Source organism: Narcine bancroftii, chromosome 3 (genome assembly GCF_036971445.1).
Source record: "Narcine bancroftii isolate sNarBan1 chromosome 3, sNarBan1.hap1, whole genome shotgun sequence".
In the NCBI taxonomy this organism is placed as follows: domain Eukaryota; kingdom Metazoa; phylum Chordata; class Chondrichthyes; order Torpediniformes; family Narcinidae; genus Narcine; species Narcine bancroftii.
Genome location: NC_091471.1, coordinates 278,969,793 through 278,985,704, shown reverse-complemented (window position 1 = coordinate 278,985,704; position 15,912 = coordinate 278,969,793).

The window sequence follows — 15,912 nt, the reverse complement described above, 5'->3', positions numbered from 1 at the left end:
AATGTAAAAGTGTGAGATCCACCTGCTGGAGAGGAACAGAAGAGAAGATGGTTTTGAGATCAGACTTGAAATTTGCAAGGATAATTTGGGCATTGAAATAATTTTCAAAAGCAGATTATGACAGCATTGATAATTACTTACTTCACGCAAATAGTTATGGACCGCTGGAACTCCCTCCCCCAAAAGAGATGAGCCTGTAGGATCAATTTGTTATTTGAAAAATGAGAATGATAGTTTTGTTTCTTGAATATTTTATTTTAATTTTCATAGACTTGTAAAATTCAAACAAACCATATAATCTTTTTGTAACATTCATGTAACATACAGAGTCTGTATTTATTTCCCCCCACCCCACTCCCCATAGAAATTAAAATACAGTCAATTAAATTACATCAAATCAAATTCCAGAGGGGTCAAAGACCCCTACAGAATCCTAGGAAAAAAAAACAATTAGAAAGGCTAAGTAACAAAGGGTAAGAAATAAAAAATAACTTAAAGGAAACAGAAGAAGCACGTCGCCTGCGCCATGTCCCACTTCCTTGATCACATTCATTTCCCTACTGGGACGGATTGCTACAGGATCCCTGTTTCGAAGGGGTGGGGGATTAATCAATCAGTACGCCTGTGGTGGCTCACTACAAGGCAGGCGAACCGGCCCCACTTGTAAGCCACGCGGCGGGGCAGCCAGCCAAAATGGTGCCGTCGGGGGTCTCCCTTCCTTCCAGCTTGGGGCTCAGAAACCCACGTTTGGGGACCACGTGATGCCCGGGTGACGTCAGCACCCTCCAGCACGGTTCTCAGCCAGGTCCGGGCTGTGAGTTAAAGTGCAGCCCAGCAGCCTGCAATAAACTAGTCTGCTCGCTGAGCTCAACCCGTCTGGTTGTTTGTGTTATTGCAGGAGCAGTGCAGCCGCCACTACAATTGGTGACCCCGCCTGGTTCAAACGACTTTGAACCCATCATGAGTGAACCTGGGATCAGCGCTCTAGGCGTAAAACTGCCTGAATTCTGGGTTCAGGAGCCGGAGACCTGGTTCGGCCTCGCGGAGGCCCAGTTTCACCTCTGCCAGATTTCGTCCGACACGACCAAATTCTACCATGTGGTTGCTGCCCTGGACCAGGCCACCGCCAGACGCATGCTGCACCTTGTTCAGCACCCACCTGCCGAGGACAAGTACGAGACCATCAAGCGAGTGCTTCCCGGGTCCCTCAGACTATCCAGACACCAGTGTGCCGCTCGGGTGCTGCACCTCGATGCCCTGGGGGACAGGTCCCCGATGGAACTGATGGACGAGATGGTCACGCTCATGGGTGAGCACACCAACTGCCCACTTTTCGAGTGCATCTTCCTCGACCATATGCCCGGGGACATCCGCCCGCTGCTGATTCACTGACCCGAGGAAGGTTGCCCAGAAGGCCCAAGAGCTAAGGCTCGCATGATTCTCAGAAGGCTCACTGGTCTAGCAAGTCACAAGGCACAGGCACGAGCACTGCAAGCCCACCCGTAGTGCTGCGGTAGAGCACCTGGCCACTGCAGGGGCCCCCAAGAGCATAACCAAGGCCACAGCATCCGCTTCAGGTCTCTGCTTCTACCACCAGTGCTGGGGACCCAAGGCCTGGAAGTGTCATCAGCCCTACTCATTCCAGGGAAACAACCAGGCTGGCTGCTGTTAATGGCTCCGGCGGCTGGCCAAGGACACAGCCTTCTCTACCTGCAGGTCTCAGTCAGTGGCCGGCACTGGAGCCCAGATCAGCGTCATCCCAGCCATGGCCATCGAGTCCAAGAACCGACCTCGTGGACCTCCCCTCCGTGCAGCCAACGCAATGGCAATCCGGACGTATGGAGAAAGACAGTCCACTTCCAGATCGGCCAACGGAATTTCACATGGAGGTTCACCATCTCATCCCTCCCGTCTCCCATCTTGGGTGCAGACTTCCTTCTCACACACAGGCTTCTGGTGGACATTCGAGGTAGGTGCCTAGTCGAAGCCCATACCTTCCAGTCCGTTTGCCTCAACGCTGCCCGCTCGGAGCAACCGCTGATGGCCACAATCAGCAGATCCTGGATGAGTTCCCGACACTCCTCAAGCCACATTTCTCTGCTGCCTAGCCGTGCCATGGGGTGTTCCACTACAACCCCACCCAGGGCCTGCTGGTTCATGCCAAGGCACGCTGGCTCCTGCCTGACAAGCTCCAGGTAGCGAAAGAAGAGTTTTCGCACCTGTGGGAGCTGGGGATCATTCGGCGGTCCGACAGCCCATGGGCCTCGCCGCTCCACCTGGTCCCAAAAGCCTCCAGTGGCTGGCGTCCCTGTGGAGACTATCGATGGCTCAACGAGGCAAGTGTCCCTGACTGTTATCCCATCCCTCACATCCAGGACTTTACAGCCAACCTGCATGGCGTGAGGGTCTTCTCCAAGGTTGACTTGGTGCGTAAATATCACCAGATCCTGGTGCACCCTGAGGACATACCCAAGTCGGCCATCATTACCTCCTTTGGTTTGTTCAAATTCCTGCGCATGCCATTCGGGCTCAAGAATGCTGCTCAGACCTTCCAGCGCCTCATGGACTCTGTGGGCAGGGACTTGGTTTTTTTCTTTATTTATTTGGACGACATCCTTGTCACCAGCAAGGACCGGGCACAACACAAAGCCCACCTACGTGCCCTTTTCTCCCAGCTGGCCGACCGGCCTTACCATCAACCCGGCCAAGTGCCAGTTCGGGAAAGAGTCCATGCAGTTCCTGGGCCATACCATCACGGCTGAAGAGGCCACGTCTGCTGCTGTGAAGGTCGTCGCTATCAAGGAGTTCCCACACCCAGACAGCCTCGAGGAGCTGCAGGAGTTCGCGGGTATGGTCAACTTTTATAACCACTTCATCCCGGGAGCTACATGCATCCTGCAAGCTGCTGTTCATTCTCATTGCAGCCAAGCACAAGATCCTTGCTTGGAACCCAGAAGCCCTCACCACATTCGAGGTCACCAAGGATGCCCTGGCGAAGGCCGCCATGCTCGCCCACCCACACACCGACTTGAATATAGCATTCTCTGTCGATGCCTCTGCCACAGCCATTGGTGCCATCCTGGAGCAGCAGGTGAATGGACATTGGAAACTGCTGGCATTCTTCAGTCTCCTGCTCTGCCCGCTAGAACGCAAGTATAGTGCCTTCGACCTCGAGTTACTGGGCATGTACCTGGCAGTGCGGCATTTCCGCTATTTATTTGGAGGGGAGGACTTTTACCATTTTCACAGACCACAAACCCCCTCACACAGGCGCTTGCAATGGCAAAGGATCCCTGGTTGGCTCGCCAGCAGCGTCATCTCTCCTTCGTGTTGGAGTTTACCACCGACATTCGGCACAAGGTGGGGAAGGACAATGTGGTTGCCGATGCACTCTCACGACTGGCCATCTGCGCGCTGACGCCCGGCCTTGACTTTGACCAGCTCACCCAGGACCAGAAAGCTGATGAGGAGACGAGGGCCTCCAAGACCGCCATCACCGGCATGTGGCACCGAGACCTCCCGACTCCGAGTGGCAAAGGCACCATCCTGTGCGATATCTCCTTGGGCACCCCACGGCCAGTGGTTCCCCAGCAGTGGCGCAGGCAGATCTTCCGTCACATCCATGACCTTTCACATCCGTCCATCAGGTCCATGGTCCGGATGGTGGCAGAACGGTTCATATGGCATGGGCTGCGGAATCAGATCGCGGGCTGGGTCAAAACATGCACCCATTGCCAGGCATCCAAGATGCACAGGCACACCAGGGCATCCGTACACGAGTTTGAGCACATCCGGGAATGGTTCAGCCACATTCACGTGGACATCGTCGGGTCCTTACCCGTTTCCCAGGGCAACCGTTATCTGTTTACGGTGGTGGACCACACCACTCGCTGGCCCGAGGCAATCCTGATGCCAGACGGCTCCAATGACTCCTGCTCTCGAGCACTGTTGCATGGTTGGGTCGCCCGGTTCGGTGTCCCGGCTCACCTCACCAGCGATTGGGGCACCCAGTTCATATCTGCGCTCTGGGCACAACTCACCAACAGGTTGGGGATCCAGCTACACCACACCAAGGCCTACCACCCGCAGACCAATGGACTGGTCGAATGTAAGTCAGTGCTCAAGGCCCTCCTCACCAGTCCCGACTGGACAGACGAACTGCCTTGGGTGCTCCTGGGCATCCACTCCACTCCCAAGGAAGATCTGCAGGCGTCTTCAGCTGAGCTGGTCTATGGTGCGCCGCTGGCACTACCTGGTGAGTTCTTCAACGCACCTCACAATCCCTAGCGGTCACCGCACGAACTACTTCTTCACCTCAGGGCATGCTTGGACTCCTTCAAACCCCCCACCGCTGCCCAGGCATGGCACCCGCCTGTCTCACGTTCCTGGCAAGCTGCTTTCCACAGAGTTCGTTTTCGTTCAGCGGGGCCCGACCACGGCACCTCTGCAGCGACCGTATGAGGGGCTGTACAGGGTTATACAGTGTTCTGGCTCAATGTTCATGCTGGACTTGAGTGGCAGGTATGAGCTGTTTACCATGGACAGGCTGAAGCCAGCAAACCTTGATCCCACCGAGCCTGTGGTCGTTGACCAGCCCAAGAAGCGAGGCCGCCCGGCAAAAAAGGACATTGTTCTGGGAGGTGGGGGGGGGGGGTTCTGTGTGGCAGCTCACCACTAGGCAGGCGAACCGGCCCCGCTTGTAAGCCACGTGGTGGGGCAGCTGGCCAAAATGGTGCCATCGGGGGTTTCCCTTCTTTCCAGCTCGGGGCTCAGAAACCCGCGCTTGTGGACCACGTGATGCCTGGGTAACGTCAGCACCCTCCAGCATGGTTCTCAGCCAGGTCCGGTCTGGGAGTATAAGTGCAGCCCAGCAGCCTGCAATAAACTAGTCTGCTCACTGAGCTCAACCCATCTGATTGTGTGTGTTATTGCAGGAGCAGTGTAGCTGCTGCTACACGCCAATATATTTCAAGTAAGATTGCCACACTCTTACAAGGGTATCATGTTCCTTGTTATTTTCTCCAGGGGAATGCAATTCTGCACTTCCATATTCCATCATGTGGTATTTCATTGGGAGTCATGAAACTGTTCTACACTTCCTGGCTACCACCAAGGCAGGCAACCTTCTCGGACGGACAAAATTTGGTATTTCGACAATCTAAAACTCACGTCCCCAGAATCTCCCAGAAGGTAAACTTCTGGATCCTATGGAAAATACACTTTTGTAATTTTTTTTCAGAATGTCACCGAGATCTTCCCAGAAGAGTCTCACCATTGTACGTAGCCAGGTGGAGTGGACAAATGTTCCAATCTCCACACCACACCTAAAGCACATTTCTGAAATTTCCGGTTTTGATTTATGTAATTTTTGTTGTGTGAGGAACAGCTGGTGCAAGAAATTATATTGCACCAACCTGTATCTGGCGTGGACGACCCCAGTCACACTGTCCAGACGCAGGTCTTGCCACCACTCTTTATTGATTGTTGTGCCCAAGTCTGACTCCCATCTCTCCCTTGACCTGTGTAAACCCAACTTCGGGCCCTCACTTTGGAATATGTAATACATCCTAGAGATAAGTTTACACACATTCCCCTGTCAAATTAGAATCTCCATGTTACTACATCTAGGTAGGGTTATAGATGGCCCCAATTTTTCCCTTAAGGAAGATCTTATTTGCAGATAGCAAAGAATGTTCTATTAGACAAATTGTATTTGTTCCTCAGCTGTTCGAATGACATGAGCTGCCTTCGTGTGTAACAATCCCAGATACATCTGATCCATTTCTAGCACCAAGTGTCCAGGATTTTATTACCCAGAGTCAAGGGTATTAAGTTGTTCTGGGTCAAAGGCATTTTGGGAGATATCCACTGGAAGGAGAAGCAGAAGAGACAGCCCTAAGAAACGGTGGCCATGGCGTCGGACCAGCGAGGGTCTCTGCGGCTGAAGAACACACAGGCTGTGGGGCTGTTGGTAACTTGAGGTGAGGAACCCATGCAGGCTGCATGCTGCTGGTGACTGCAGACCAGGCTATGATAGCTGGAGACTAGCTCGAGACTGGCGGAGGGGTACCAGGTATTGGAACTGAGATGTAAGGGGCTGCCGATGGCGGGAAAGGCTCTTGAGGGGGTCTTGGGTGCTGAAGGTTTTCTGATGGTGTCGGAGGTTTGGATCCGGAGCTTGGGTTGTCGATGGTTTGAACCAAAGTCTGTCCGGCTAAGGAGGCTGCGGGCACATTAGAGACGAATCAATGACTCTGAAGGAACTCTCTTTTGCTTCTCTTTTTCTGACTGCAAAGGGAAATTTCTGCTGATGGCAAATCTTTATTTACCTTACGGCCGACTAAATGCAATTTCGTATAATGTAACACCCGGTTTATTACATGACAATAAAAGAAACTTAAATCTTGAATAGGGAGAAGAGCAAGAGTCAGAAATGCAGGCCGAGGGCAGGGAATTAATTCATGTTCCTTCTAGTTACCATAAAGTACTCTGAAATATTAAGCTTGCTTTGAAAGAGATGAAATGGAATGGGGGAGAGACAAGGAGTATAAGCACCAGAACAAATGTGATGTGTTAAATGGCCAGATTTTATGCTCCTAAATCCAGTGACGGGGCAAAAAAAAAAGCTAAAATGAAACTGCAGCTTCACTGGACGGCAGGGAGAGAAACGCTGTTTCACAACGTGAGACATTTCACCAGTTTTATCTCTGCAGGTGGCACTGGCTTGGCTTTTAATCAGAAATCTCTAATGTATTGTTAGCAGCTTGTGATCTGCCTGCTGTTGCCTAGTTCCAACCGGAAGTTTCTATGGTAATCTGTAACCTCAGTAAAATGAAAATTGAGGACCACGCACGAAGAGCAGCAAAGAAACAGGGTTTATGTGACAAATCCACATCAGGAGTCGTTCTGCCAAAGAGAGCTCACTGCGTTTTTGTTTCCAACACATCGATTGGACAGTGACATCTTAAGTCTGAAATCTGTTTAGATGTTATTTGAATGAACAGTGCTAATGGAAATGATAACATTACTGCGGAATAGGTAGCTCTAAGTTTAACATAGAACACAACGGCACAGTACAGGCCCTTCAGCCCTCGATGTTGTGCCAACCCATATATCCCCTAAAAAAATACTAAACCCTCCCTGCCCTGAAACCCTCCATTCTTCTTCCATCCATGTGCCTGACTAAGAGTCTCTTAAATGCCCTCAATGTTTCAGCCTCCACCACCATCCCTAGCAAGGCATTCAAGGCACCTGCAACTCTCTGTGTAAAAAAACTTACCCCTGATGTCTCCCATAAACTTCCCTCCCTTCACTTTGTACACGTGTCCTCTGGTGTTTGCTGATACTGCCCCGGGAAACAGGTGCTGGCCGTCCACTCTATCTATGCCTCTCATCATCTTGTATGGACCTTCTATGCTCCATAGAGAAAATCCCCAGCTCTGCTCACCTTTAATTTCACTATATTAAATCCTATCACCCAGAAAGAGGTAATGAAAATAATGCTTCATTCTATTTGAGGGTGCAGGAAACTCCTTAGTTGGTAGCACATTTGCTTCAGAATCAAATATCCCTCGAGTTCAAGACCCCACCTAAAACAAAAGTGAAGGCGAGAGTAGGAGGGATGCCTCAGGGAGCCGTTCAAGAGGGAGAGTGGTGACAGGAACTAGTAGAGTAACAAGGATCAAGAGTCCTGACGGCTGTGTTGCCCTGCCCTGTACCAAACTCATGGAACAGTGGAAAGGAGGGAGCTCTCCTGATGGGATGTGCTGAAACGTCCTAGGACCTGTGCCCTGGTGAATAACATTACTGAAACTGGGGGTCAGGCTTTAAGTAGCAGGGGGCTGGGTCCAACAGACTGGAAAAGTATAGATCAAGTTAAAGAGGAGAGTGCAGGAGAGCTAATTGAAGTCTCCAGAATAACAGAAAGTTTTGAGAAGGATAAAAACAAACTTGGGCGACACAGAGACAAATGTGAGAAGGGTGGTGAACACAGGTCAGAAGGTGTATTTAAATGCACACAGTGTATTAAACAATGTAGATTAAGCACAGTTAGAAATTGGCAGGCACAACATTGTGGGCAAAATGGTGACGTGACTGAAGTGGGAAACTCATCCAATTGAAAAGACAGGCAGGCAGGCAGAGGGAAGCTTGGATGGTTTAAAAAAAGTCAAATCCTTAGGCAGAATGAACACGGGATCAGAGAATGTAGAATCCTTGTGGGTAGAGTGAGAAACGGCAAGGGCAAAAAGACCCTGATGGGAGTTACATGCAGGGCTCCAAATAGCAGCGAGAATGTCGGGTGCAAATTATCACAGGAATTCGACAAAGTTCACTGGTCATGTGTGACTTTAAAGTGTTGGTAGACTGGGAGGATCAGGTTGACACTGGATTCCAAGAGAAGGAATTTGTGGAATGCCCAGGAGATGGCTTTTTAGAGCAGTGTGTGTTCGAGCCGACTTGGGCAAAGGTAAATCTGGATTTGGTGTTGTGCAATGAACTAGAGTTGATCATGGAGGTTGAGGTGAAAGAACCATTCGGAAGCAGTGATTACAATGTGATTACAATATGATACTGTTTGTTATTGCGTGCTTAATAACAAGACAAGTCGGCGGGGAGCGGGAGGGGGTAAACCAAACAAAAGATTTCAGTGAACACAACCAAACATGATAAATAGAGTAGGGAGAGAGAGAGAGCCCACAGGGTGGTGTCTGCTCCCTGCTAGTTCTCGATTCAACTAGCTCCTTCGCGGTGCTCGCGCATGCACGGTGTGCTTGTTATGAGTACGGTTGCTGTAATGCGATTGCAGTGGGTGCAGAGCAGCTGCCTACATCCCCTTTCTCGAGCTACTCCCTGCAGGTCACAGTGAATAAATATAACTTACACTAGTGCAACAATATATACATTCAACCCAGTTCAGTCCCAATATTTTGGGTTGGGCTTACAGCCCAGCGTGCATTTTGTAATAACCCTCCGCCACCGTGGAGGCTTGGGCACCTTGTGCTGATTGTCTCTACTGTCCATTGTCTCAGGGGGATTGTCCATCACCTCTCCTGCGGTTACCGGGGGGCTCATGTCAATCCCGGGCTCACGTTCCAAATCCAAAAATGCTGATTTGTCCGGGTCGGTTTGAGATGGGAGGATATATCAACTGTTCCTCCTGTACGTTCTCCCCCTTGAATGAACCAGGTACGACCTGGGTTCCTGGCAGCTCGTTTCCACTATATCCGGGCGGTCGAATGACCAGCTGGTTTTGTCGTAACTTTTCTTTTGCACCAGCCTTCTGTTTAGCAGCTGGGCCTTGATATCCTGCGGGTCCTTTGGTTGGGGCTCCAGAAGTCTCCTTGCCACGGGTAGGGTATCCCTGGTCTGCCTCAACATTAACTGTTGCGCTGGCGAGCCCAGGGTGGTGTCACGAGGGACGTTTCTTAAGTTCAGTCGGCTGAGGAAGACGTCTGTTTTCTCTCTATGGAACCTCTCCATTAGCTGCTTGGCACTTCTCACCGCTCTTTCTGGACTGCTGGTGATGTGGATGAAGTCCCATGCTGTTGTAAAGTCGCGGAACCTCTGGCTGGTGAATTCTCTGCATTGTCCAAGAGAAGTGTATGTGGTGCCTCATGTAGTTTAGTGATGATGGCCGCAGAGATCGCGTCCTTGTCTATCTCGAACCAGTCCAAGTCTGTTAGTACTCGGTACTGTTGGCTCCGCCATTCAAAGATCTTGGTAGCCATGGTCGACCAGGGTAGGCTGGGTACCGGGTGTAGCTGCACTAGCTCTTTTTGCTGGTGTGTCTTGGTACTGTTGCATACTGAGCAGGACTGTACCTCATATTCTATGCTCTCCATCATACCTGGCCAGAAGACAATGTCCCTTGCTCTGCGATTCGTTGTTCTGTGCCAGGGTGCCCTCTGTGGAGGATCTCCACGTATGTGTTCTGCAGTGGGCTGGGGATGACTGCTCTTAGGCCCTTCATGATTACCCTTTCATCGATAAGCAGTTTGTCGCGGTACAGAAAGAAGGGTTGCCCCACTGGTGGCAGGCTGTGCAGCTTGGCCAGCCAGCTGCCCTTAATGAAAGTGCCCAGGGTGTTTAGGGTTGTGACTTCTGCCATGTGATTTTTTAGTTCATCCAGCCGGGCTGAGGATATATGGGTTACCATCATCACGTTGAAAGTGCCCTCTTCTTCAACGCACTGGACTGTGCATTTTCTGGGGGCCTGCGATAAGGCCTCGGCTAAGTGCATTTCTCTGCCGCATTTGTGTACAAGGGTAATGTGGTATTTCTGTGAGCCTGAGCATCGTAGGCTCCAGTCTCGCCAGCACTGTGTGAATTGGCTTGTTTCTTATGGTCACCAAAGGTAAGTGGTCAGTTTCTATGGTGACAAGCCGCCATAAACATAATCATTGAATTTCGAACAGGCAAAAACCACCGCCAATAACTCTTTTTCAATCTGGCATTCCTCGTTTCTGTGTCTGTTAGTGACCTGGAAGCGTACGCCAGGTCTTCCGTCCTGCAGGCATGCTGTCCCTAGGCCGTACTGTGAGGAATCGCAGGTCAGCATCACCAGTCTACGTAAGTCGTAGTAGGTGAGGACTGGAGGGGAAGACGTGTTTCTTTAGGACATCGAAGGCATTTTGTTGTTGATCGTGCCAGGGCCATTCAATGTCTCTATAGGTCAAGTGTCAGCGGAGTTGGGGATGAACTTCCCCTGCTAGTTCATCATGCCCAGAAACTGTTGCAGGGCAGCTAAGCCCACTGGCACCAGCATTTCACTGATGGCCCTCGTTTTAGACGGGTCTGCCTGCAGGCCTGCGCTGGTGAACACGTGTCCCAAGTAGCTAACTTGATTTAGACAGAACCTACACTTGCAGGGGTTGAGCCACAGTTTTACCTTCTGTGCCCGGTTGAGGAACTTCTTTAGGTTGGTATCCTGCTCTTCTGGTGTCCTGCCACCTACTAGTTCACTCTGATGACACAGGGGTACCCAGAGAAAAATTATTCCGTAGACCTTTGGAATACCTCGCTGGCTGAATTGATGCCAAATGGCATCCTCAGGAACCTGTACCGACCAAATATGGCACTGAGCGTGGTCAATAGCGATGAGCGGATGTCAAGCGAGACCTGCCAGAATGAGTTCTTCGCATTTAGGACCAAGAATACCGTCGTGCCGGTCATCTATACAGCAAGTTCCTCCATGGGGCGTGTGTGGTGATGTGGTCTTTTCAGAGCCGCGGTGAGGTCTCGCGGATTTATACAAATTCGGATCTCCTGTCCGTCTTTTTTCTCGGTGGCCACCATGGAGGACACCCATTTGGTTGGTTCCAAGACTGGAGGGATGACACCCAAGTCCCACCTTCTGTTCGGCTCAGCCTTCACTTTATCCTTTGCGACTGGAATGCGGTGCACCAGCTGGCCAGTCTTCGGGACATACCTCCAGGTCGAGCTCCAGGTAATGCCTACATTACAGGCAGCCTCCCTGGCTCAACTTTGAGAAAGCTCAACATACTCAGAAAGGATCTTCTGTGAGAAATCGTCCTTGGATGGGCTTATCTGACGGACCTCTTTGCTGAATGAAACAAGCCCATGTTCATGCACACACTGAGGCCTAGTAGAGGTGTGACATTCTCACGGACCACGAAGGAGGTTAGCACATGGAGCCGTCCTTGTATGAAACACCGCAGCCGTGCCGTGCACTGGTCTGGATTCTGCTACCTCCATAAGCCACTAAGCTCCTAGCCTTGCTGAATGGTTTGACTTGTTCCGTCCTTCTCAGCCGGTTGAATGTCTCAGTGACATGACAATGCATTTGGCCACATTGTTGACTTTCATCTCAGCCATCTTGCCGTTGACTTCCATGGACATTAAGGCCTCGTCGTTACAGCTGATCCAGGTTATTGCTGGGCTGCCTGCTGTCCTCGTGGTGAGCCCGTCGATGTAGTACTCATTGTCAAGGTCGCTCCCTCTCCCATCGGTTCCAAATGGTCGATGGTCCTCCTGGGTCTGGTCCGTGCGGTGGTCTGCTGCCTGGATCTGTTGAAGTGGTTCCATTTGCCGCAGTTCTTGCACTGCTAGCTGAACGCTGGGTGCATCCCTTCTCGCCATAGGGCCCCCTCCACAGTTGCCACATCCTATCCTGGGTATAGGTGGCCTGTCTGGTTAGTTGGTTCTTCCTTCTAGCCTCCTAATACTGTCTGCTCACTGGTCCTGCCTGTATCACGCGAAGCTTGTGGCCTGCCCTTGTGAGGAGGCTAACCTTTTACTGTTTTCCTCGGTAGTTTCATACACTGTATATTATTATTGTCGCAAATGCCACAGACCATTCTATCCTTAATTAGTTGCTCACATAACATGCTGAAATTGCACGTTTTCGCTCTGATTTTAAAATCACTGACGTATGAGTGTATAAACTCGCCAGGATTTTGGTCTTTCATGTTGAATTTGTGCCTTTCCATTGTCATATTTCTCTGAGCATTGCATATTTCTCTGAATTTAAACTTTAAACATTCAGGGTCCTCCCTTGAGTTGTGGTTCCCATCATGCACTTCACCTGCGTACACAAACGACCTCTCCATTTCAATGGCTTCCGGGCCCAAATTTAACAGAATGTACACCCTGGTACGGGCAGCCTGGTCACTATGTGCTGCCACTATGAATATGTTGTATTCCTGTTCAAAGATAAGCCAGTTTTCTGTCGGGCCACTTGACTGTGCAAAACGTGGTTGTGGTTACTCGTTGCAACTGATTTGCAATTGGAAGACTTCAGGCTCTTCTGACACCATGTTCATTATTGCGTGCTTAATAACGAGTTGAGTCGGTGTTGGGGGGTGGGGGGTAAACCAAATTATAAGATTTTACTGAACACAGCCAAATGTGATAAACAGGGGAGAGAGAGCCCACAGCGTGGTGTCTGCTTTTTGCTAGCCATCGATTCAACTAATGCACCCCGTGGTGCTCGCGTTTGTGCAGTGCACTGTTGCGTGTATGGTGGCTGCAATGCATTTGCAGCAGATGCAGAGCAGCCGATGGTGGCGGCTGCCTACAGATAGATTGAGAGGGAGAACCTAAAATCGAATTTTTCCGTGATTAACTACAGAGGCACGAGAGAGGAGCTGGCCAATCCTCATTGGAAGGGGACCCGAGCAGGGAAGACGACCGAGCAGCAGTGGAAGGCATTTCTGGGAATAATTCAAAAGACACAGGATCATTTCATCACATTCTTTGGGGCGGGGGGGGGGGGGGGTGAGGCAACTGTGACGGACAAGGGAAGTAAGAGACAGTATAAAAACAAAAGGAAGGGCAGATGGTTTTGCAAAAATTAGTAGGAAGCAGGAGGATTGGATATCTTTTTAAAACCATAAAAAATGCAGTTAAGAGGAGAACGATAAAATATGAAAGTGAGCTTCCCAAGAAGATTAAAGAGGATACAGAAAGTTTCTCATAAATATGAAGTGTAAAAGAGAGGCAAGAGTGGGCATCGGACCACTGGACAATGATGCTCGAGTAACAATAATGGGGAGCAAAGAAATTGCAGATGAATTGAATAGATTTTGCATCAGTGGTTTCTGAGGAAGACACCAATGGCATTCCATAATTTTGAGAGAGTCAGGGGTTTTGTTGCTATTACAGAGGAGAAAATATCTGGAAATCTGGAGGTGGAGAAATCATCTGGATTGGACAGGCTACGGGATCTGAAAGAGGCAGCTGAAGAGATTGTAAGCATATTAGTGGTGACCTTTCAGGAATCACGAGAGTTGAGAACGGTTCCAGGTGACTGGAAAATTGCAAATGTCACTTCTCTTTAAGAAGGGTGAAAGAGGGAGGGAAGGGAGGGGGGAAAAGGGGAGAAAATGACACTGTTTATATTCAAGAGGAAAATGTGTGTATTTTGGTCAGTATGGTTCAGTGTGAAAAATTTTAAAAATTTTTTAAAAAAGGGAGAAAGGCAAAAGACAAGAACTTTAAGAGTATTTTATTGTCATGCAATAAAACAGAAAATGTGATATTACACAAAATTTCTTGTATCTCGGTTCCAATATCTGGTAGACCTTCAGCCAGTCTGCAGCACCCACAGCCTCGTGTGAGTCCTTTAACTGCCATCGGCAGCAGTGCGCAGCCTATGTGGGTACCTCTCCTCGGGTTACCAACAGCTTGTGTGTTCTTCAGCCTCAAGAGCCCTGTACTGGTTGCCGTCCGATGGGTCGTCGCAGAATTTAAAAATAAGCCACTGTCAGCTCCTTTAATGGGCCATTTAAAGCTTGGACGGTGGTCGGACTGAGCGGTTGGACTCACAGGGAGCACAGTAACTTCGTTCCCCACAGATCCACACAAGTGGATCTAGAGTTCATTATTAAGGGGAAAGTTTCCTTCAGAGGACAACTCTGTGGGGGTTCTTTGAGGAAGTAATGAGCAGGAGACATTGGATGTTGTTTACTTAGATTTCAGGAGGCCTTTGACAAGTTGCCATGCATGAGGCTGTTGAACAAGGCTGGAGCCCATGGTACTACCGGAGAGCTACGAGCATGGATGGATGGGCTGGCTGGCAGAAGGCAGTGTGGGAATAAAGGGGGCCTTTTCTGACTGGCTGCCCCTGGCCAATGGCGCTCCACAGGGGTGGTGTTGGCTCCGCTACCTCGTCTAAGTGTAAAGGGGCATCAAAGGAAATGGGGAGATTGGAGTTGAAAAGAAAAGTGCATCGGCTGTGATTTGAATGGTGGAGCAAACTTGTTGGACTGAATGGGACGGCATGTCTAGCCTAGCAGGTAGGGCAGTGTGATTGCAGCGCCCGTGACCCGGGTTCAAATCTGATGATATTGTGGGAAGTTGGTACGTTCTCCCCATGTCTGTGTGGTTTTTTCCCACCCTTCAAAATGTACAGTGTAATGAGGGTATTTGGGCGACACAGGCTCGTGGGACTGTTACCGTGCTACGTCAAAATATAAAAATCCTTAATTCTGCTCTTATGGTCTCATGATTTAAAATCAATTCTAATATTTACAGCTTAAGGACAGACTGAACTTTTCGAAATGACACCTTCAGACGCGATCTTAAAACTGGCAGGAAGAACTGCACTGCTGTTTGGACACTGCTCTAGAATGAATGGCTGAGGTGCAGCAACATCTCAATTAGAATGAAGGATGTGCCAGGATTGAGGGCTTGAGCTGTAAGGAGAGATGAGATGGGCTGGGAGGGGTTCCCTAGGACACCGAGGAGTTGACCTTGCATATGAAATCATGTGGAGCATGGATAAGGTGAATACTGTACATGCCAGCGCATAGAACGATCCTCAAAACCTCATCTCAAAATGGGTCATCTTATATGCCAGGTCTAAAATCCGCAAAGTCTCAACACCACTGCCATCTTCCCACCAGCTCCGATGCAATCTTGCGAGTGTCCTTTTATCAACAAAGGACCCCCCCCACCCCACCGCAGGGTCCATCCACCCAGTCTGACTGGCGTTGGCTCTGACCAGGCTTTAAACGGTGGTTTATTTTAAAATATGATTAAAAAAATTAAACCCCTTACAGCGTAATTTGGTATTAAAATATTGTGATTTCCTTTCAACTGCATCCACTGGTCAGAGGTAAGTGCAAGATTTGGGGGGGGGGGGTTGTCTTATATAAAGGGTATCAGTCAAACCCTTGCTGGAAATTTCAGGTGAGAGAGGGGCAACTTTTTGACACAGATTTAGGTGTGCGTAACAAGCTGCCAGAGGAACTGGTGGAGGCAGGTACAATTCTGGCATTGAAAAGACGTGGATGGGTGCACAGTCAGGGAAGATTTAGAGAGGGATGAGCCAAATGCAAGCACATCGGACTAGCTCTGATAGGCAGTTGATTTGGCACAGAAAAGTTGGACCAAAGGGCCTGTTTCTATGAGTCTGATTGTTCTTATTAACTCTTCCTGGATAATGGGATT